The 19,966-nt window shown below is 46.0% G+C and overlaps 1 protein-coding gene across 5 annotated transcripts in view; it reads right to left on the bottom strand.

The window, feature by feature from the left end:
• The window catches only part of PRICKLE2 (prickle planar cell polarity protein 2), a 167,622-nt gene that overhangs the window by 106,662 nt on the left and 40,994 nt on the right, over window positions 1–19,966 (bottom strand). The window contains exons 1-2 of one of the 5 annotated variants that reach the window (XM_060307450.1): window positions 16,431–18,174; window positions 15,266–15,427 (exon numbers count right to left, since the gene is read on the bottom strand). The exons of 1 other annotated variant lie outside the window; for it this stretch is intronic. The gene's annotated coding sequence lies outside the window, so the exon portion shown is untranslated. Of the gene's footprint in view, window positions 1–13,884; window positions 13,929–15,265; window positions 15,428–16,426; window positions 18,175–19,966 lie in introns of those variants that run through there. 3 more of the 5 variants (XM_060307449.1, XM_060307452.1, XM_060307448.1) reach the window with 3 other exon arrangements.

The following is a 19,966-nucleotide window of genomic DNA, read 5'->3' as shown; positions in this document are numbered from 1 at the left end:
GCACTGTGGAACACCTTTCCCACTTTACGCGTTTTTTTGTTTTTTTTTTTTAACTAAAAAATAGGTAAATACGTGTTTTGAGTGAAGAGAGATTGTACTGGGCTGCAGGCTGCCTGGATCTAATTGAATAAAGAAACAGTGGGTATTCTTAGCCAAAAAAGGCATCACCGTGCTGAGTAAGTGAGCCGGTAAGAATTGGAAGTGGGGTCCCCCTGCTTTAAGATATCGCTGAGATACTCCTGTGAGGAATAGGTCAGAATTGTCAAAACTGAACTATCACAAAGAACACTACCTGTTCCCCTCCGAAATCGCATGCGTCACATGATCACACGACCCGCGCACAGGGCTTCAGCTCCTACCTTCCACGTGAGATGAGGATGCTGCGAGAGGCGGAAGTCTGTCCCCAAAGGATCAAGGGCTCCACACCACAGGTCTGAGCCCCAGGACCCTGACTCCAGTACGTACTTTGCTACTGGAGGATGGCCGGTAAGGCTGAACACGGCGGCTGTATTTCTAATATTAATATTATTTCTTACATTTACAAAAGGTTTATAATAGTCATTTTTTCTCACAGTTTATCTCCTTTACTCATTCTCAGCAGCCCTATAAAGTTGTCATTTTCATCCATTTCACGCAGATGAACTATGTGTTCTACAAACTCATAAGCAACTCGACTAAAGTTATACAGACTAGAACCTACGCCGTCTGACTCCAAGACCAATGTTCTTCCCACCACCTTGTTTTAAGGAGAGTGGCCAAATCTTCCTTCTTTTCTTCTGTGCATCTTTCCATCCTTCCCTGCATCTGTCCAACCATCCTTCCATCCATATCCAACCAACCCCCCAGGCAGACAACAGTGATTGAGCACATACTGTGTACTAGGCACTCACTGTATGAAGATGCTGGGCATACAGCAGTGATGCAGACAGTCATCTCTAGCCTCATGGGGCTTCAAGTCAAGTGAGGAAGACAGACAACAGACAGGTAAACACATAGATAAACTTGCCATTTATAGGTCGTGATAAGTGTCATGATGGAAACAAGCAAGGAGATAAGAGAGGAGCCGAGGATGGAACAGGAAAGGCCTCCCCACCGAAGTGACATGTGAGTTGTGACTAGAAGACCAAGTAGGAAGCAGCTCTGAGAAAGACCAGGGAGAGAGTTTTCCAGGCAGAGGGAAAGCAAGCAGAGGTTCTGAGGTGGGGAGGAGTGTGGCATGAGTCATTCTCAGGAGGTGGTGTGTGGCCTCCCCTCCCCCATCACTGTCGCCCAAACTGGCTGAGCCACTGCCTGTCCCAAAGCCCAAGCGGCGATGTGAGATTCAGGGGACCGTGCCATCCTAATGGGTGTGAAAGCTCTTCCTTTCTCCTTAATCCCCTTCCCCTTGGGATTCCTATATTCCTCCGTCTTGATACCCAGACGTTGGCATATCCTGTTATTTGCGGCCTCACTGGCTCCTTTACCCCCTCCCCCCAGCCACGATACTGTGTTTTTCCCCTTTTTTGGCAAACCCTCCGTCTGAATGAGGGACCCAGGCATGAACCTTGACACTTGCCATGTCTGGAAGCAAGATTTCTATCTCTGTGAGAAAGGAAAAACGGTTTCCTAAAAAACACAGAAGCTCAAGGGCGGAGACTCTGACAGGGCCAGCTGGGTACGAGGTTGGTGCGAGCAACAGAGCCAAAACCCGCTGCCGGGCCCATCCAACGCCCTGCCCTCCGCCCGGGCTCCAGGGGCTTTGGCCATCTGCACCAAGAGGAGGTTCTCTCTCCCAGGCACTGCAAGGGTTGCCAGAGGATCATCTTTAGTGGCAGTTGTCTCCTCTCTTAATATGTCAATTCATATTTCCGTGAAGAAACATACACAGGGCCCTACTTCAGACTAATTTATCTTGGAATTTTTAGCAGTGGCAACACATTTCCTTTAAAAAAATAATAAGTCTGTTGGATGACTTTTCATATTCTGAGTATCTCTTACCAGACTCTGATTTCCAGGTCTGATGTCTCAGCAATTGAGGAATGATGTCTTGGATTGGGTTTCCCCAGAATCAGATCCTTGGAAGGCATCTGAACATAAAGAAGTTTGGGAGGTGATCCCAAAAAGGCCTGAGAGGGAATTGGAGAAGGCAAGCAGGGCGGGGAAGGATGCTAACACAGGGAGAGGTGATGACCAGCTGAAGCTCTGGGCAACTGAGACTCCTTTCAGTCGAGGAGCTTCGGGAGATGGTACAGAACATTCCTCAGAGCTGTCCCACTGGAGAATCAAGGAGGCAGGAGTACTTACCCCCCAATTCCCAACAGTCACTGGGTGAAGACCACACCTGGGCCCCTGTGGCCCACCCCACATACGAGACAGGCAGGCTAGAGCAGAGAGTTACAGCTGCTACCGAACGAGGAACCATGGATCAGGGTACCCTGGAAAGGTGAGTGCCAAGGGGGAAGAGGGTACTACTGCAAGTGTTTGAAGGCAGCTTCATTTATTAAACAATAATTCACTGAACATCTACTATGTACTATGCATTCTGGTGGTGGTTGTGAGGGATTAAAACAAAACAGAACAGTAAGGAGCCCCTATCTGACTGGGACACAAAGATCTAGGCCACAAGGAGCTAGAGATAGATGCTGAAATACATACAGGTAAAGGATTATGTCTGTCATTTATTTTCAAAGGGTTGAGCCAAAATAATAATCTATGTGTATGCATCGCGGGCACATGCAAAAAAGAGAGGGAGGAAGGGAACAAGCAGCACAGAAGTGCCAAATGTCAGCCACAGACATTTCCAGAAGGGTGTCTGGAAGTTCATTATGCTATTCTTGTCAACTGTATATAACACTGCAAGTTTTCAAAATAAGTTTTGAAACAAAGAAACAAAGTGAACAGTCCTGTGACTTTGTTGTTAGGTCAGTTATTAATAGAAAACCTACCAGGGGCTGGGCACTGCATACAACTTGCTAAGTAGGAGGCTGCTAGGTAAAGAGAGGAGGAAGGAGTATCCCTGACGGTTGAATAAAGGCACGAGGTGAGAGAGAAGAAGGTGTCATCAAGATATTGAGAGGAGTCTAAGACGGTGACAAGCTAGCAGTTGGAGGACTACACGTGCAACCCAGGTGAAGGAGTTTTAACTTTATTGTAAACCATGTTCACAGGCTAGTGAGGAATCTGCCTACCAAACACGCAGCTAGCTAATTGAGCATCGTAATGAGTGGAAAGAGTGAGCCCTCAAAGGAAAAGAACTTGGCTACTGATGGTGTCTCCATGGCAACACTGCTACCTCCATCACTGCATCCGTAGGAAAGGCTGTGGGTACCTAGAGAAGCTCTGATTTCCTGAACTGCTGTCAGACCAACCGCCTCCCTAAGAAGAAACCAAGGTAGATGGAATGGTTATGCCCGGATCAATTCCTCCATTTCTCTTTGTCCATATGTTAACCATGATTCTATGGCATGTATGCTTTTGCTTCATTGGATGTTGAGCAGGTCATGTTCCAAGAGCTCCTCCTTTCCAGATGAGTCCTTCAGGGGAATAGTTTCTGAGGAAATGACTGCACACTGAATTCTAACACTCCTCACCTCCCAACTTCAAGAATTGGAAGACTCCACAAAATATCTCTTTGTTTGCCTTTCTCTTCCATGCCACCTGCCCAAGTACTTGTTCAGTCTCTACCTTCTGTGTGTAAGAAGTTGGCTAAGCCCATGTAGACCAAATCTGAAGCATTAAATATCCCCTATGTACTTAAAAACAGTATATAGTGCAGTGGATTAAGATATTAGATCTTGGAGGCACAGTGCCTTGGGTTCCAATCTTAACTGCCACTTCACTGAGTTGCTGTTAGCATTAAATAACTGAATATCTACAGCACGCTGAGTGTAGTGAAATCTGACTCTGTGCCAGCTTACTAGGCCCTATGCTCTGGGTAGGGACAAAAAGTAAAACAAGTCAATAAAAATAGTCATGGTTCTGGTTCTCTAGAAGTCAATCTAACCCCTACTAATATATTCTAGTTGGGATGGAAACAGATCAATGGAAAACAGATGGGTGGCAAACAGGTCATTTCTACAAGTCTTTATGAAAAACCTAGTCTATACTTTAAGGTGTGCTGGACTGAGAAAGGTAATTTGATTATTATCTTTACCAAAGGATTACTTACCCTTTACCATCCTTTTAATATTTCAAGGTCACAGAAACGACCTTGGTTTCTTACCGAGATACAATAAGGCAGACAGGTTTGGATATTAAATTAATGACCCTGGGACTGATCAAGTACTTCAGAGCTGCCCACACACTTTCAATTCAGTTCTGAATTGCCAAAAATCTCTACAAAGTTAGAGGAACAAGGGTTATTATTGCCATTTTATAGAAGGAGAAGGGGGAGCTCAAAGAAGCCAAGTGCTTTGGTTGCTACTATTGCTACTATGTGGTGTGTCTAGAACACCACATCTACTTTTTCTCACCCTAAACCAGGAAAAGTGAAGTCAGTTTGGTTCTACTTCTAGGGTATGCTTTTTCCAACTTTCCTTTCGAAGAAGACATTTACGGAGTGTACACCGGGCTCTGTGCTAAACACTTTCCCCGCATTCCTTATTTAATCCTCATAGCACAGTTAAGAGATGGAAATTACTAATATCACCCTCATTTTACAGATGGGAAAACCAAGGCTCAGAGTGTTTCTGAAACGTACTCAAGATCCCACAGCTGGGAAAGGATGAAAATGGAAACGCAGACCTAGATCTGCTAGATTCCAGAGCCCTTCACCAAACACCTGAATGCCTTTCTGGGGCCCCGTCAGACTGACTGCACCGGTCCCTTAATCCATGTAAAACAAGTTGTGCTTTTCTCCCTGTTCACACAGAGGCCCCCAAATCACTGGCAAGTCATAGGAAATTCTTAAGTGGCTGCTTATTAATAACATTTTCAGTTTATATTAGGCTGCCTTTCATCCAGGGGAACTCGGCCAGCTCCATACACAGAGAACCACTGAAATCCAGCCATTTCTGGTGTGGATGTGGGCCAGCTGGCGAGAGCATGCCTCAGGGGCTCGGCTTGTGGGGATTCTGGCAATGGTCACACCCTTCAAAACTTGACAGGGCCCTTTAATACCCGTGCTGAAGGGCTGGAGGTAGAGACTTCCCAGAAATCCATGATCCTCAGTGAACGAGGCCAAGGCTCAAGATGACCCCAGCGGACTTGGGAAACAAGAGTGTCAAGAAACTGGGTGTTTACCAAATACCGAGGCTGGAAGCAAGGCCCCGCAATTGATATTGAGTTAGACACAACAGCGAGCGATGTTATTTTCAGGAGAGACCTGGCTTCAGTCAAGTCCAGGGAAACACACAAAACCCATTTCTCAAGGTTTCCCAGAGGGGGGTACAGTCAAAAAAGGCAAGATGCTGATTTCCCTTCTTCAAGCCCGATGCATGGAAAGGTTTTTGTGGTTTTGTACTGAGCCATGACTAGTCTCTTCATGCTGCAGCAGTGAGAGGATGCAGGGAAGTACAGAGAAAGAAAAGAACGTTTCCTGGTTTCATGTTTTATTGGAAAGAAGCCCTGGATGAAGTGAATTCACATGGTCTACAGGAGTGAGACACTGAAAATATTTAAGAGTTTGTTGTATTCAGATTTGACAAGGTGATGGTTGAAGGATCTATGTCCCCTGGACGCACGTCCTACCCCCAGACCTGAGGATGTAGCAATGCCCACGTGCTTCTGGCTGAGCTGAACAACAGCCCAGACTGTGGACTCCCTTGGTGCGTGGGATGCGTGACCTCTACTCACCATTTCTACCTTTGCCCTTCTAGCCCAATTCACCATCACCTCCCGCCTGGGCTATGGCAACAGCTTGCTTATTCTTCCCTGTATCCACTCATTCCTTTCCAGAATCTATTTTCTACTAACTGTTCTGTTTTTTAAAACAATGGCGATAACACTCAACCCCCCTGCTTAAAAAGCTCCACTGGCTTCCCACTACAATTAGAATAAAGTACACACTCCCTAACCTTGGCCTCCGAGATACAATTTAATCTGGCCCTTTCCTGTCTCTCCAATTTCATTGTGTCCCGTTCCCCACCTTCTCTACCGTGTTTTGGCCCCAATGACCTTTTGATGGTCCTTTGTGCTTGTGTGTGTGCCAAGGCCATCCCTCTCTTAGGATCTTTGCAGTGGCTGCTTTACTGCTCGGAGCGTCCTACCCTGAGCTCTCTGAGCTGGTCTATTTTTCATTATGCATGTAATCACTCAAAGGCACCTCCACCAAGAACCCTAAAAAGATTCCCCACTTTCCCTTCTCATTCACTCTCCACTCTATTATCCTTTAATTTTTTTCTTAACATTTGTCACTGTCAGAAACTATTTTACCTGTTGTCGTAGCTATTAAATGTTTTTCCCACGATAATATAACTTCCAAAAGCTCAAGGAGGTTACCTTGTAACTAGAACAATAAGCATTCAGTGGGTAGATCGTTAAAATTTTGAATCTCTAATACCCAGCCCAGAATCTAGCTTGGCAGTTCTCAACTAGAGGCTGAACACTTCATGGGCACACAAAGAAGAGAGAATCACTATGTAAAATTTTTGCTTTTTAATATATATTTTATGGAATTACTAAAAATGTATACTGTTAAAATGATGCCAAAACGTACAGTGTGAGTTAACCATATGATCAGTAGTACGTCATCAAAACCACACCAAAGAAAGACTGTCTTCTTCCGGGATTGAACAAGACAAAGGCAAGTTAGGGCAGAGAAGAAAAGATTTATGTTGAGAACAACCAAGAACTGTATACCATAACTGCAGTGTAACTTAATTCCGCTAAGTGTACTGCAAAATGTCCAATATTTGAAAAAATGCCCTGAATATAGAAAGACTGAAAACTCCCAGTTTATCCTAAAGTAAATGTTCCAAAAAACTGTTGAACTGTTAAGTGAATACTAAAAAGTATCTGAAACAGAGAAGAAGTACTCTTGTGGCTTTGGCATCTGAGACTACAGCCCTCAATTTACCCATCTATAAAAGGGAAGAGAACCAGGTAATTCTTCTTCCAGCTCCACAGAGCTTCATCTTATTTCCTGGGTAGCTTCGCAGAACAGCGATGTATTTCTATTTCTATAGGGCCAAAGGATAGTTTCTTCCAGTCCCAAGTTAACCTTAGGAGAGTTTCCTGGATGAGTTTACAACAATCTACCATCCAATCTAGCACTTCTTATTAACCTTTCAGGTGACTTTACACGTTTACGAATCTGATGAAAGGCGGGATCCTCTCCCTTAAAAAGGTGAACATACATACATTCACAGAAAATTCTGCGTTTAATTTCAAAAAGTTTGTCAATCTTTGCTGGTCCTTTGGTGCTTGTGGATCCTGAGTTAAAAAATACCTGGTTTAGAGAACTGGCTAAGTGTAAAAGGTCTTCTCTGCTACTCCTCACAGGCCCAGAGACAGTGCCTTATATCTTGCAGATGCTCTATTTCTCACTCTTTGCACTGTTTTCTTTTAAAAATTCAAAATGGCACACGATATCATCACAACCACTTAGGATGCTGAATCTTAGAAACTCAATGATACAGGATTGAAAACAATTTTTAATCATGGCAAGGGCAAACCGCACTGGTGTTTACGCAGCCCAACTGACAAGGTGAACGGAAGGCAGGTTCAAGCTAGTCTGACCAAAATCAAGCCCAGCGATTAGGCTGCTATTTGCCTTTCAGAAGCCATTCAAGCAAGAACTCAAGCTCCTGTTGTGAAGCCAGGCACGTGTGAATTCTTTGCTCTGCATGTTCACCCTGCTTCCTAATGAGCTAGGTGTTTCAAAGTGGTGGTCCAACCTGCACAGGAAGCAGGGGAGGCGCTTAGGGGAGGGGATTCATTGTCCCAATCGGTGGCAAGCTTCTAGTCCTTACAGGCTCTCCAGGTGACTTCTGAGATGACGACCTCAAATGCAAGTAGGAGACTTAGGCAGTAATTTAAATGAACTCCTGAATCTTGATAGATAAGCTGTCAGGAGAGGGCTTTAGCTGAGGGCATCACAGCTGTGAGCCAAGAGCAGCCACTGCATATGCACTGGCCACCCAGCCAATGGCTGAGCTGCCCAGAGGATGCCTACAGGAAACAGTTCATTGTAAAGCAGGTATTCCTCTGGAAGCATCAGAGTAGGGAAGCTGGATGAAGACCCTACATCGCCGGTAACGAAAAGTGATGGGAACCTTAAGAATGGTCACCATATTAATCAGAACAACAGGATGTAGATCCCAGAGAAAGAAAAAAATCTGTGAAAACCTTAACTAAAAATTTCAAAAAGCCTGCAGGTCATCCACTTTGGGGAGGAAGAATAAATGCAGAGTAAGTGGAAAACAGAACTTCTTTTCATCATGCCTAAGCAATTAATAGGTGTTTGATATATATTTACTAAATTGAAAGGAGAACAGAACTTCCCTGGCAGTCCAGTGGTTAAGACTCCACGCTTCCACGCTTCCATCAGACTCCACGCAGGTCTGATCCCTAGTCAGGGAACTAAGGTCCCGCATGCTGCACAGCATGGCCAAAAAAACAAACAAACAAAAAAACAAAAAACGGAGAATCAACTTCCAGGTGAGTGTCCAAGGGTAGACATGACATGTAAGTTAAATCTCTTAGGGTAACTACAACTGATGAATACAGGCTACCCGGAGTGCTGTGTTGAGTAGGATTCTGAAGTGGTGCTGGAGCTTGACAAAAAGAGTGTGGTGTGTCATCAGTGAGGTCCACCATGGACAAGGGAGATGGGGGCCTAGCGATGCAGGTGCTAGGTATCTGCCATACTCCTACTAAGACTGGGACATTTCTAAGAATGGGGTTCAAGCATGGGTACACATTCAAATAAGAATATTTTTCCCCACTCAAGATTTCCTCTGTCATTCAAATAGAAGCTTCTAGAGGAATAACAAGGAGGGGTGAGGGAAGAAAGCAGACATCTGTTTATCCTGCCAGATCACAGCCTGGGGTCCAGTGAGCGGTGAGATATCAAACTCAGATGATGTTCACAATCAACCCACAATCAAACCACTTGCAGGAAAGTCGTGTTCAGGGTAATAATTTACATGGCTGCCGTATCCTCAATCACAAGACACAGTCAGTCGGGTAACTGTGCTTTTCTGCAAGGCAGAAAAGTGATTGGATATATTGTCCAAATTTGCAAAAACAAGATTGGAAACAAAATGGGATTTAATTCTGAACAGCCAGGAATTCAGTTAATCAGAACCTCCCATTCCTCTTAGCTGACACTTCATTTCCTAGCTGAACAGCCCAAGACAACAGCGCAAACACCTGTGCTCCTCGAAACTTCACAAACCATCTGACTTTCGTTAATATAAATTGGAACAATATTTTTTTCCCTTAAAACCAATACCATCCCATCTGGGAAGCACCAGCTTCTTATAATTTCAGTGTGCTAAACATTTATAAATCGTACATATCATACAAATAAATGTATTTAATTATATGGTATGCTTGTATAACACACAGAAGTTCCAAGATTGTTCGCATCTATCATTTCTACAAGTTGTGCAAGCTTCAGAGTCAAATGATGTGAATGCAAATTCCAGCTTGGCCATTTACTAGCTGTGTGACCTTGGGCAAGTTATTCAACCTCTCTGTGTTTCGTTTCTATAGAATGCAGCTGATAAGAGAACCTACCTCATAAGGTTATTATGAGAATTAGTTAAGATATAGCACATAAAAATATAGTGAGCATGTTGCCAGGCACACGGTAAGCAGTCATTAACTGTTAGTTATTAATTACTTTCATTACTCCGCAGAAGGAGAAACTGAGTCACAGAGCAGCTAAAGGGATCTATTTGAGGTTTATTGCAATAAGGAATGACACAATTGGGACTCGAACCTGGGCCTCTGAATTTAGTCAAATTTCCTTCCCTGTGCCGCCCTCAGTGCTTATTACAAGGGTGGCTGAGAGGCAGCCGCACCAGCATCACCAGGGACCTTGCTAAAAATGCAGAGTGTGCATTTCATCAACACCCCCAGGTGTATACACATTAAACTGGAGAGGTCCTGGTCTCAGGCACTCTGCAGGACGCTGGCAAACGTGACACAGCCCGGAGGGCTTCTGGGAGTGAATGAGCGGCACCGACACACTGAGGGATGCAGACACCCGCCTCTGCACTAGTCTGAAACATCCAAAGGTCAGAGGTTTTTGCAGGAAGCCCCGAGTCACTCTCTGGAGGGCTACCGCTTCTCATATTCCAGTGCATATTCACAACACACAGAGGTCAGGTCCAGATAGAAAACCTGACCTTTCAGTTCTCCGCCCAAGAGCAGCCGATGGTACATATCACACGCCTCCACCGACAAGGGTGAATTCCTTCTGAAACTTCATACTCATCCAGGTCAGGGCCGGAAGAGAACTTCCAGACCATCTAATTCAGGACCTACATTTTAGGGAGGAAAGAACTGAGGCTCAGAAAGGGGAAGCACATACCTTCTAGATAGCACCTGACGTGCATGCAACGGGCGATCAAAAGCCAGGAAGCCTGGCCCCCTCTCTGGACCCCACTGGCCTTGCAGCAGAATCACCCAGTTCCCTCTAGTCCAGCAAAAGGGCTGCTTCCATTCGCCCGGAGCTTTTACTGCTCATCGGAGTGTCTTAACTGACTTGCCAACAAACCTCACACTTCCATTCTAAAAGCCACGTTCAAAGCTGGAGGTGAACAAGCTACTCGGTTCTGTTTTGTACCTGATACAGTCTCCTGGCTGTTGCCAATTTTACCAAAAGATCCAGCAAAAGGATTTTAAAGCAGTGGCTACATAATGAGGTATTTCTCCCATGAGGGCTCCACAGAGAAGATCTAGAAGGCAAAGAAAACACATTCATAATACATTACAGTAAAAAGCGTAAGGAGGCCTAGAATGGTGGACATCATTCAGGCTTTGAGGGTGATTATCCTGGGTTTGAACTCCAGCTTTACTCTTTCTTATCTGTGTAACGTCGGACAAGTTACTTAACTTCTAGGAGTCCTGGTTTCTCCACTTCTGAATAGAGTTAATAATATCTAGCTGTGTAATTGCTGTAAGAATTAACAAGGCAAGGTATGTCAAGCACCCTTCACATCAACTAGAACATGGTTAAGAGTTCAACCTGTGACACTTATTACCTGTTCTACATATTCACACAAGCACTGACACAGAAACTATTTCAGACACATAGATACCCAGAACATACACTGACATATACGCTAACAGCTATCCTGAAAAATATCTGACCCTGTGACCACAGAAAGTAGAGCTGTTTCTCAGTTGAGTCCTGGAACTTTCATGAACAGGCATCTCTGAGGACTCACACTGATGAACGGAGGCAAGAAAAGAGCTGGGAAAATGACATCCTGCCCAGCTGAAATGAAATGCTAAGAATTCCGGTCCCAGTTACTTTTAACCCTGGATGGGGCTGGATCCTACGTGTAAGGTTGGATTTTTAAAAACCAAGGAGGGATGGGGGAGCTGAGGCCAATGGTACTCCCAATGTGAGGCAAACGGAGGTAACGCAAGTCACCGTCTATTGTGAGACAGACACAGCACTGGCCTGTAAAAGGTACCAACCTGGACTCCATCTCTATCCCACATCCCGGGGGGAAAATGGTGCCTGCCATCCCTCCAGCACCCCAGGATGGTTTATGCACAATTGCCAGGACCAGGAAGAAGGGGGTATCAGAAATCACCACTGTTCCTTCTTCCTAAAGGATCACCCTACTGTCCTGAGTGTGCAAGACTCTGGTCACACGTTCTCAAACGAGGCCAGCCCTTGATGCCTCCACTTCCAACCAGTGATGCCTCTGGATTCTGTGCTCTCGACAGTGCTGTGTCTCCTCCACGTCAGCTCTCATAAAATCTGAGTCTCCAGTTCGGCCGGCTTGATCCTTACGGACTTTACAGCCAAATGAGTGCCACAAGTGTAGCCTACACACCCACCAAGGAAAGCCAGGCTCCATACTGTACTTGAAGATGTGCTCTTTTGAATCAATGCATTTTTAAAAATAGGCCATGGTGCTATGGTGGAAAATTCTTGCTGTGTTTAGCCCCATGTAGGGTTTCAGAATTTAAAATGGCTGCACTATGAGTTCTGTAGGACAGATGGGTAGAGGTAGTTCTAGCTGAAGTACAACCGCGGTGCTTGTCTTCTGAGTTCCGACTTCACCCAAAGGGAACTATCAGCTTTGCACTTTCATGGTGGTTTTGGAGATTGCTCTGATATTCTCCCAGCTGCTTCCCTCCCCTCCTCTCCTCCTAACTCCTCCACCCAATCTCTCCGCTTCTCTCTCTCCACACCTCCCCCCTCCACCGCCTCTCCCCCGCATGCTCGCTTCTTTCTCCCTCTGCCTTGTCCCCAGGGAAATAATGGAAGAAGCAGGCCTCTGGATTTCAGATTCCGAACAAAGAACTGCTCAAACAACATGCCAAAAAAAAAAGAAAGCCAAGTCTCCGAAATCACTGCCCAGGTCCCCAGTGGAGACTGCGGAGACTCATGATGCTGGAAACTCGGTGTGATCTTATCCAACATTTTCTCCCCTGCTTCATTCAAACACACCCCCTCTACCCACACACATTCCACACACACATGGACAAGATATAAAAATGAGAACATTTCATTAAAAATCTTTTCAGGTTGGGACACGAGCAAAGTGCCAAGTGTCAGCCCAGAGCATTAATGAGGAAAACAGATTTTGCCAAGGCCTAGCCCTCAAGCTTCCTAGTCTGCAGTAGTTCATGGTCACCAGCAATGACCTGATTATAAGCACGACAATCAGGGAGGGAGTGAATAGAGAAAAGTTTTTAGTAGATCTTCAAGCACAAAAGGAAAGTCCTCACCCAAACGCCACCCAGAATTCCTGTCTGATGGACAGAGGATTTTGATTCTTCGGTGTTTGAAAACAACAGAGAAGAGAGAAGGCCATGCCTTTGGCTTCTGAGGTTTCTGCTAATTCAAGGCGAGCAATACAGAAGGGAGGTTAAGAGCCCTGCTCAAACTTGGAGCGTTTGCCATCCATGTGTGGTAGGAGCGGCGCTACACTGGGTACCAGGATTTGTCACCAGCTGTGTCATTCAGGGTAAGTTACATTCTCTCTTTCGCCTTCAGTTTCCTCTTTTGAATGAATATGAGAACTACTGCCCCCTGTGGTTCACAGGTTGGGATCCAATGGGAAATACCAAAATCAGCAGAAGGAAGGAAAGTCCAACACCTAGTACGAGCCAGGAACTGGGCAAGGGCGGTGCAGCCACCATTCCCCAGCAAGCCCATGAGTCCCACGAGTCCAGGGAAATTTATTTCTAATACATTTAAAATTTAAAAAATAAATTTTAGGCTGTGCCATGCGGCACGTGGGATCTTAGTTCCCCAACCAGGGACTGAACCCATGTCCCCTGCATTGGGAGTGCAGAGTCTTAACCACTGGACCGTCAGGGAAGTCCCTATTTCTAATATTTATATGGGGAAACCAAAGTTCAGAGAGCTTAGGCTCTAAGGTCACGTATACGATCAGGCGGCAATGCAGGTGGGCTATTATCAAGGGATAACTATGATTCTCCATGCAAAACACTACTTTACTAAAGACCATGGCCATCTGGAGTGATCAACCCGCAATTCTGAGTTTCTGGAGAAAGAACTTCATGCCAGACTCCTCTGGTTCCTTTAACTCACTTTTTTTTTTTTTTTTTTTTTTTTTTGCGTTATGCAGGCCTCTCACGGTTGTGGCCTCTCCCGTTGCGGAGCACAGGCTCCGGACGCGCAGGCTCAGCGGCCATGGCTCACGGGCCCCACGTGGGATCCTCCCAGATCGGGGCACGAACCCGCGTCCCCTGCATCGGCAGGCGGACTCCCAACCACTGCGCCACCAGGGAAGCCCCTTAACTCACTTTTAATTTGTCCTTCAGACCTCTGCACTGGAGTTCCAGTTCATCTAAATGTAAAAGAAAGACGTTGAAAGGAAAGGGAGAAACAGCTATCAAACAGCACGACTGAAGTATGCTCACTGGCAAGAGGGGAAGGGCGAAAGCCTAGCAAGGACGGATCCTGTCTGTGGACAGAAATCAAGGGCAGCGGGCTGGGTCACAGGCAGGTGAGCAAGGGAGGCCCATTCTTTTCCCTTAACAGCAGATCCATAAGCTAAAGTCACCCATACGGTGGCATACATGAAGCCTGGGAACTTCCGAGGAGCCATCCAGCAGGTGAAGCCATATTTAAAGGCCTCCGTGAAGGAGAAAATGCTTAGTGTCCGCGCTGAACAGAAAGCAGAAAGAAAAGGCAGGCCTCTCACACATGCAGCGTTGCATCAGAGGAGAAACGTGTACAGAAATCCAGAAATGCGTTGATTCCAATGTGGAGCCGCAGCGTTCTACAGGAGACTTGTCAGCTGCCCAACAGGAGACCTTCGTTAAGGGTGCCGGAGCCCCAGCTAATGCTTGATGATTTTCATTCTACCATCCCGGGACTTTCAGTTTAGCAAAATACAGCGGCCCGGACAATACACTTTATTCTGTCAACTCAGTCCATGGAGTTGAAATAGTGGCAAGTCCCTTTGAGTGGGAATGGTTTGGGACCTTACAGTGACTGAAGGGGGCACCTTTGCTGCTGGCTAAACCTCTCTGCACACAAACGGATGTGAGCATATTGCCTTTTCAGTGGACTGTCTTATTTTTTTAGCAACGACGCTTAGAATAAAGATGATAAAAAGGTAACGATCACAACCACCACCACAGTAATAGCTAACCTTTATGGAATATTTATTATGTGGCTAGCACTGTGCTAGGTGCTTTCTGTATGTCATCTCACTGAATCCTTACACCCTGCCTATTGGTTCTACTGCTCTTCTCACGATATACACAGGAAACAATACCCAGAAAGGTAGCTCGAAGTATTTTCCTCTCTTTCTGAATCCAGAGTCTGAGCCCTTGATGATAAACATCATCCCCTACTGCCTAACCTCTAAATTCCCTGTTCATTCCTTAAGCTTCCATGAATGCACCTTCCTTCCAATTTTTTTTCCCCTACATTGCATGGTGAACCTTTACAAATCTGCCATTTCAAACAATGCTGTTTTACAATTTCTGGCGGTCCCACGATTGTTTACAGACTGTAATGCCTGATGGAGCCAACATGTTTTAATTTTCACATTAAAAAAAGAATTTCCAAGGGGAAAGAGCATTTGATGGAAAGGCAAAACCTTTACAAGCACTCAAGGAGGCATTAAAATCCACATTTCCAAAATACAGTAATTCCGTTAAAGTTGTGACTTACTCTGGAGCCCAAGGGGACACTCATCCTGACCACTCTGTGAAAGCCATCAGCAGCCAGTAAGCCTTCTGGGAAGCAGGATCAGAGTAGCCAATTCAGCCTCCACCAAGGAGACCAGGCTGCTTCATTTAGTTGAAGTCTCACTGAGATGGTTTAAAACACTCCCTGGGAAGAGATATTCAAGCAAAGCAAACTGCAGCCTTGCAAGCTGCAGCTCTGGTACCTGACAGTCCCTGTGTACAGCGTCACAGCACACTGGAGCCCTCCCCTGACTGTGGCCATGGATGCAACGTCTAGAAGCAGCACTCTCTCGCTGGGGAAATCACATACGTGCCGAAGTTATACAAGAGCCACGCCTGGACCAGCGGACAGCATCACAGCTGGTACAGATCACTCAGCCCAGGGTGATTTGGCCCAGCTCGGATTATTTATGGTTCATAAAACTCCCGTGAGACCCCAGCATATTCTAAGACCACATAACAAAAAATAATGGGATTAAAAATCTGTATTTCATCGCAAGACCTCCATGGCAGATTAGTAATGCCGTGATGGGCTTTGGGGAAACCAAGAGCAAGGAGAGCTAACTGTGAACACTCTTCCAAGAAACCCAATGTAGAGAACGCACTGAGTCATGTGTTTCAGCCAGGCTGTGCAGTCATATTCTGGAGCTCTGTCACCATTTCTAATCCGAAAGCACTGGCTAAAATTCAACGTAAATAATTCCAGCGCCATTTCTTCACCTGGAAGTCTCAGCTAAGTCTTCATTTCCCAGAGCCTCTAATGGTTTCTGACATCCTAAGGCGAAATGCAAGAACACAGCCAGGTGTGTGGTTTGTTTTTAAGCCCTCTTAAACCAATAAAAAAAAAATGATTATTTTTTAAGGATAGCTACACTTCTTTTAGAGAAAAGCTGCTTCTAAAGCACCAAGACGTAAGTGTTTCTTCAGGACTTCCTAGAGCTGTGAAATGTCACTGTGCAACAGAGCTTTCGAATAAGCATAAGAAGGGACGAGGTGCCAGAGGGCCATGGAAAACAGCCACCTGGCAAGATAACGGAGCCCCCATGTCCTGCCTCCCCCCATGCAAAGCTTCTAGATCTAGCTTTCTCATCCTGCCTAGAAAATGCACTGTTGTTCAATTTGTGAATTAGGATAAATTTCTTACCTACCTCAAGGGAGGGTGAAATTCCCAGTCTGGATGGAAGCTTCCGCCAGACCCTCTGAGCTTGTCAATTGCCCCAGTTCACTTTTCCCCTGGCTCTGGCTTCTAGGAATGCAAGCAGGACTGCAGGCAGCCAAAGCATCTTTTTCTGGAAACCTTCTCCAAATCTGGACCCTTCCTGACGCCAGCAGCAGCAGGCTCAAGCCAGGGCTGCTCTGCATTCGCTCACGGAAAGAACACTGCTGGATCGAGCCCCTCTTGGGACCCACCAGGCAGGGGAAAAAGTGTGACTTCTTCCCTCCCTTCGGATCCGATCGCCTTCCCGAGAACCCCCAGTTTTGTCTTAACTCCCCTCCTTCACGACAATCTGCAGGAAGTCACAGACCGAAGCTTCAGCGTCACCAACTGATCCTGAGCCAGACCCCGGGGAGACCAGTCAGCTGGTCGCGGAGCCCAAGATACTGAACCAGGAAACGTGCAGCTCCGCCAAAAAATAATAATAACAGTCGGCGGAGCTGCTGGTGGTGCCGAAGTCGCTGTTGCAGTGCTCGCATCCTCCGCATGCTAATGAAGCCGTGACGTCAGCAAGTCAGTCGAGGCATCTGGATGTCCCGTCCCCTCTGCCCAGCGCTGAGATTTATTTACATGTAAATTAGCCTCGCCTTCCAAATCAATAATCCCCAAGCCAGGAAGAGGGGAAGAAAGCCTTTGCTGCATGCAAAGGCCCTAGCGACATAACCTCCAAAGGGTTACAAAAATATCACATAGGAGAAGAGAGGCTTTAAAGATTCACGCCTTTTTTTTTTTTTTTTTTTTTTTTTCTTTTTAAAGGCTGCGCTCTTATGTGCCAGGGATCAGACCTGGGCACAGTTATAAACCTGAGCGCCTGTTTCAGATTATATGCTACACCAACCCAGGCGTGGAATCAGAGCTTTTTTTCTTCCCCTCTCCAAATGCCTCTACTTTCTTTTTCTTTCTTTTCTCTCTCCAACTTTCATTTGGAGATTTGGTATTTGCTGGCTTGGGACTATGTCAACCTTGAATTTTTTTGCACCTGCGAGATAAAACACAAATGACTGCTTTCCTCATGTACTTGGGTGTTGAATTAGCCCCTCTGTCAACCCCTGACCCCAGCTCCAAGTGAGCATGAGAGATGACATAGCATAAACCTGCCCAGGGGCTTCTGAGGACCCTTGCACCCTTAGAACACACTGCTTCCATCTCTCCATTTTACAGATTAGGAAACTGAGGTTCTGAGTGGAGAAGAGGCTTTTCCAAGGCCACACAGGGATTTCAGCGACGGTGGGCCAGAACTGACATTTCCTGGACCTCAGTCCATGGCTTTGTTAAAGATCGCTGGGTCTCCAATCTCCATCTTTCTGTACCAACAAAGAGGCCTATCCAAGCAATCAGGAAGAAAGAACTCTATAGTACTGGGTAGTCCTGGGTTTGAATCCTGGCTTTGCCGGCTGCTAGAAATGTGACCTTGGACAAGTCACTTTAACACTTGGGGTCTTCAGTTTTCTCATCTGTACCATCCCTTCATTCAGTAAATACTTTCTGAGCACCTAACTCTGTGCCATGAGCTGTTCTAGGGACTGCGTATAGGTACAGTGCTTGCTCTGAGCTTCAGTGCAATAAAGTAAAAATACCGAGTGGAACTGCGGTAAGGATGGATACGATACCAGTAACAGTAAATAAGTTATTTCTGGTATTTTCGATGAAGTCAGAAAAATTCACTAAGGTTTTCCTTCCACTAGGATAGCCGTTGTATCTCTCCTCTGAGTGTTTCTGTGGTCATCTTTTATTGTTTAAAATCAATTGTTCTTTCAATGCTGCCTATGCAGTATGCCGAGCCAGGGGAGAGGCAAGAGCAAGCCAATTCTCTGGACTCTGTGCCTGTGATAAGGAAACGCTGTGGGGTCCTCAGGTGGAAGGTGACTGAAGAGCTGGGGAGGCTGGGAGAGAGGGGTATCCCGTCATGCGCAGAAGTGTCCCCGAGGACAAAGCAGCCAGCACTGGCTCCTTGCCCATACTCCCCACTTCCCCGCCTGAAGAACCCACCCCATGAGCTCTGCCCTTCAGGCTAGAGCTCCTGAAGCTTCAAATGAATTTCTTTGTTGGATGTGGGGAAGTTAAATTACGTCCTTTGTTATGCATAATTGTATTAATAATGCTTAATAACTTCTTTCAAACTGCTTCTCTCTGGTTCACAGAAGACCTTTCATGGTGAAAATCATGGGACCTGAAATAACTTTTTACTAATAAAACTGAATACAAGCGAGTGAATTATACTCTGCTATAGGTCTCCATCACATGGAACTCAGAGCACGTGGGGAAGCAGATGGTTCCCCCAGACCACAGTATCCTTCAATAAGGAGATTACCAAATATACCAGTTTAGGGCCACCAATGGCCAAATGAAAGCAGTGACACCCTACTCTGGTGTGGCCATGGACAAGTCACTTCAACTTTCTATGCCCCAGTTTCTTCATCTGAAGATGAGCCTCTCTGATGTACTTATCATCGGTGTGATCATCCAAGAAGTATGAGAAGCAATTCACAAGTGACAGACAGGGAAGCAATGAAGAGGAAAGCCCAGCAGAGAGTGAAAAGAGATTCATCTTCACCTGGAGTAGATCTGACACGTGACCATCCATTTCATTAAGAGGGGATGATATGACATGGGGTCTGGAATGGAGTGCCTGTGGTCAGACCTTGGCTCTGACATTTGCTAACCCTCTGATTGGGGGCCTGAGGTTCTTACCTACAACAGGAGGGACAATAATAGGGCACACTTGCAGGGCTGTTTTTTGTTTGTTTTTTTTTTTGCGGTACGCGGGCCGCTCACTGTTGTGGCCTCTCCCGTTGTGGAGCACAGGCCCCGGACGCGCAGGCTCAGCGGCCATGGCTCACGGGCCTAGCCGCTCCACGGCATGTGGGATCTTCCCGGACCGGGGCACGAACCCCTGTCCCCTGCATCGGCAGGCGGACTCTAAACCACTGCGCCACCAGGGAAGCCCTGCAGGGCTGTTTTGAGGACCAAATGATCCTCAGTGTGAAGTCCTTAGCACTGAACCTAGCACACAGCAAATTTTAGCCATTGGTAGTGGAAGTGATGACCTTTTACTATTCACTTTGGCACTAACTAGATAAGGACTAAAGTTCAAAAGTCAGGAGGAATGGGTAAACAGAAGACTGCCAAATCTTCCCCATTCCTAGGGCATGACTCAAAAAGTTCACCTAATGTAGTTGAGCTGCTGACACACTTTTTCTCCATGAAGCAACACAGATACTTTTCAATGGCTATGAAACTGGGAAGCAAGAGAAATGACCAAGAAGTCTCAGGGGTCTCTCCTTCTGAATCTGCACAATAGAGCAAAACAACTGTGTTTCTGGGAAGCATGGGTCTTTCACCCATTCATTCATGTAACCATTCACTCATTAAATGAGCTCCGATGTGTCAGTCAGTGTGTTAGCCCTTAGGGACATCATGGTGACCAACAAAGACATGGGCCCTGCTAAAAAAGCTTAGAAATGAGAG

The sequence above is a fragment of the Globicephala melas genome, chromosome 11, assembly GCF_963455315.2.
Source record: "Globicephala melas chromosome 11, mGloMel1.2, whole genome shotgun sequence".
Taxonomy (NCBI): Eukaryota; Metazoa; Chordata; class Mammalia; order Artiodactyla; family Delphinidae; genus Globicephala; species Globicephala melas.
Note: the sequence above shows the minus strand (reverse complement) of the source record. Positions and strands in the feature narration are given on the sequence as shown.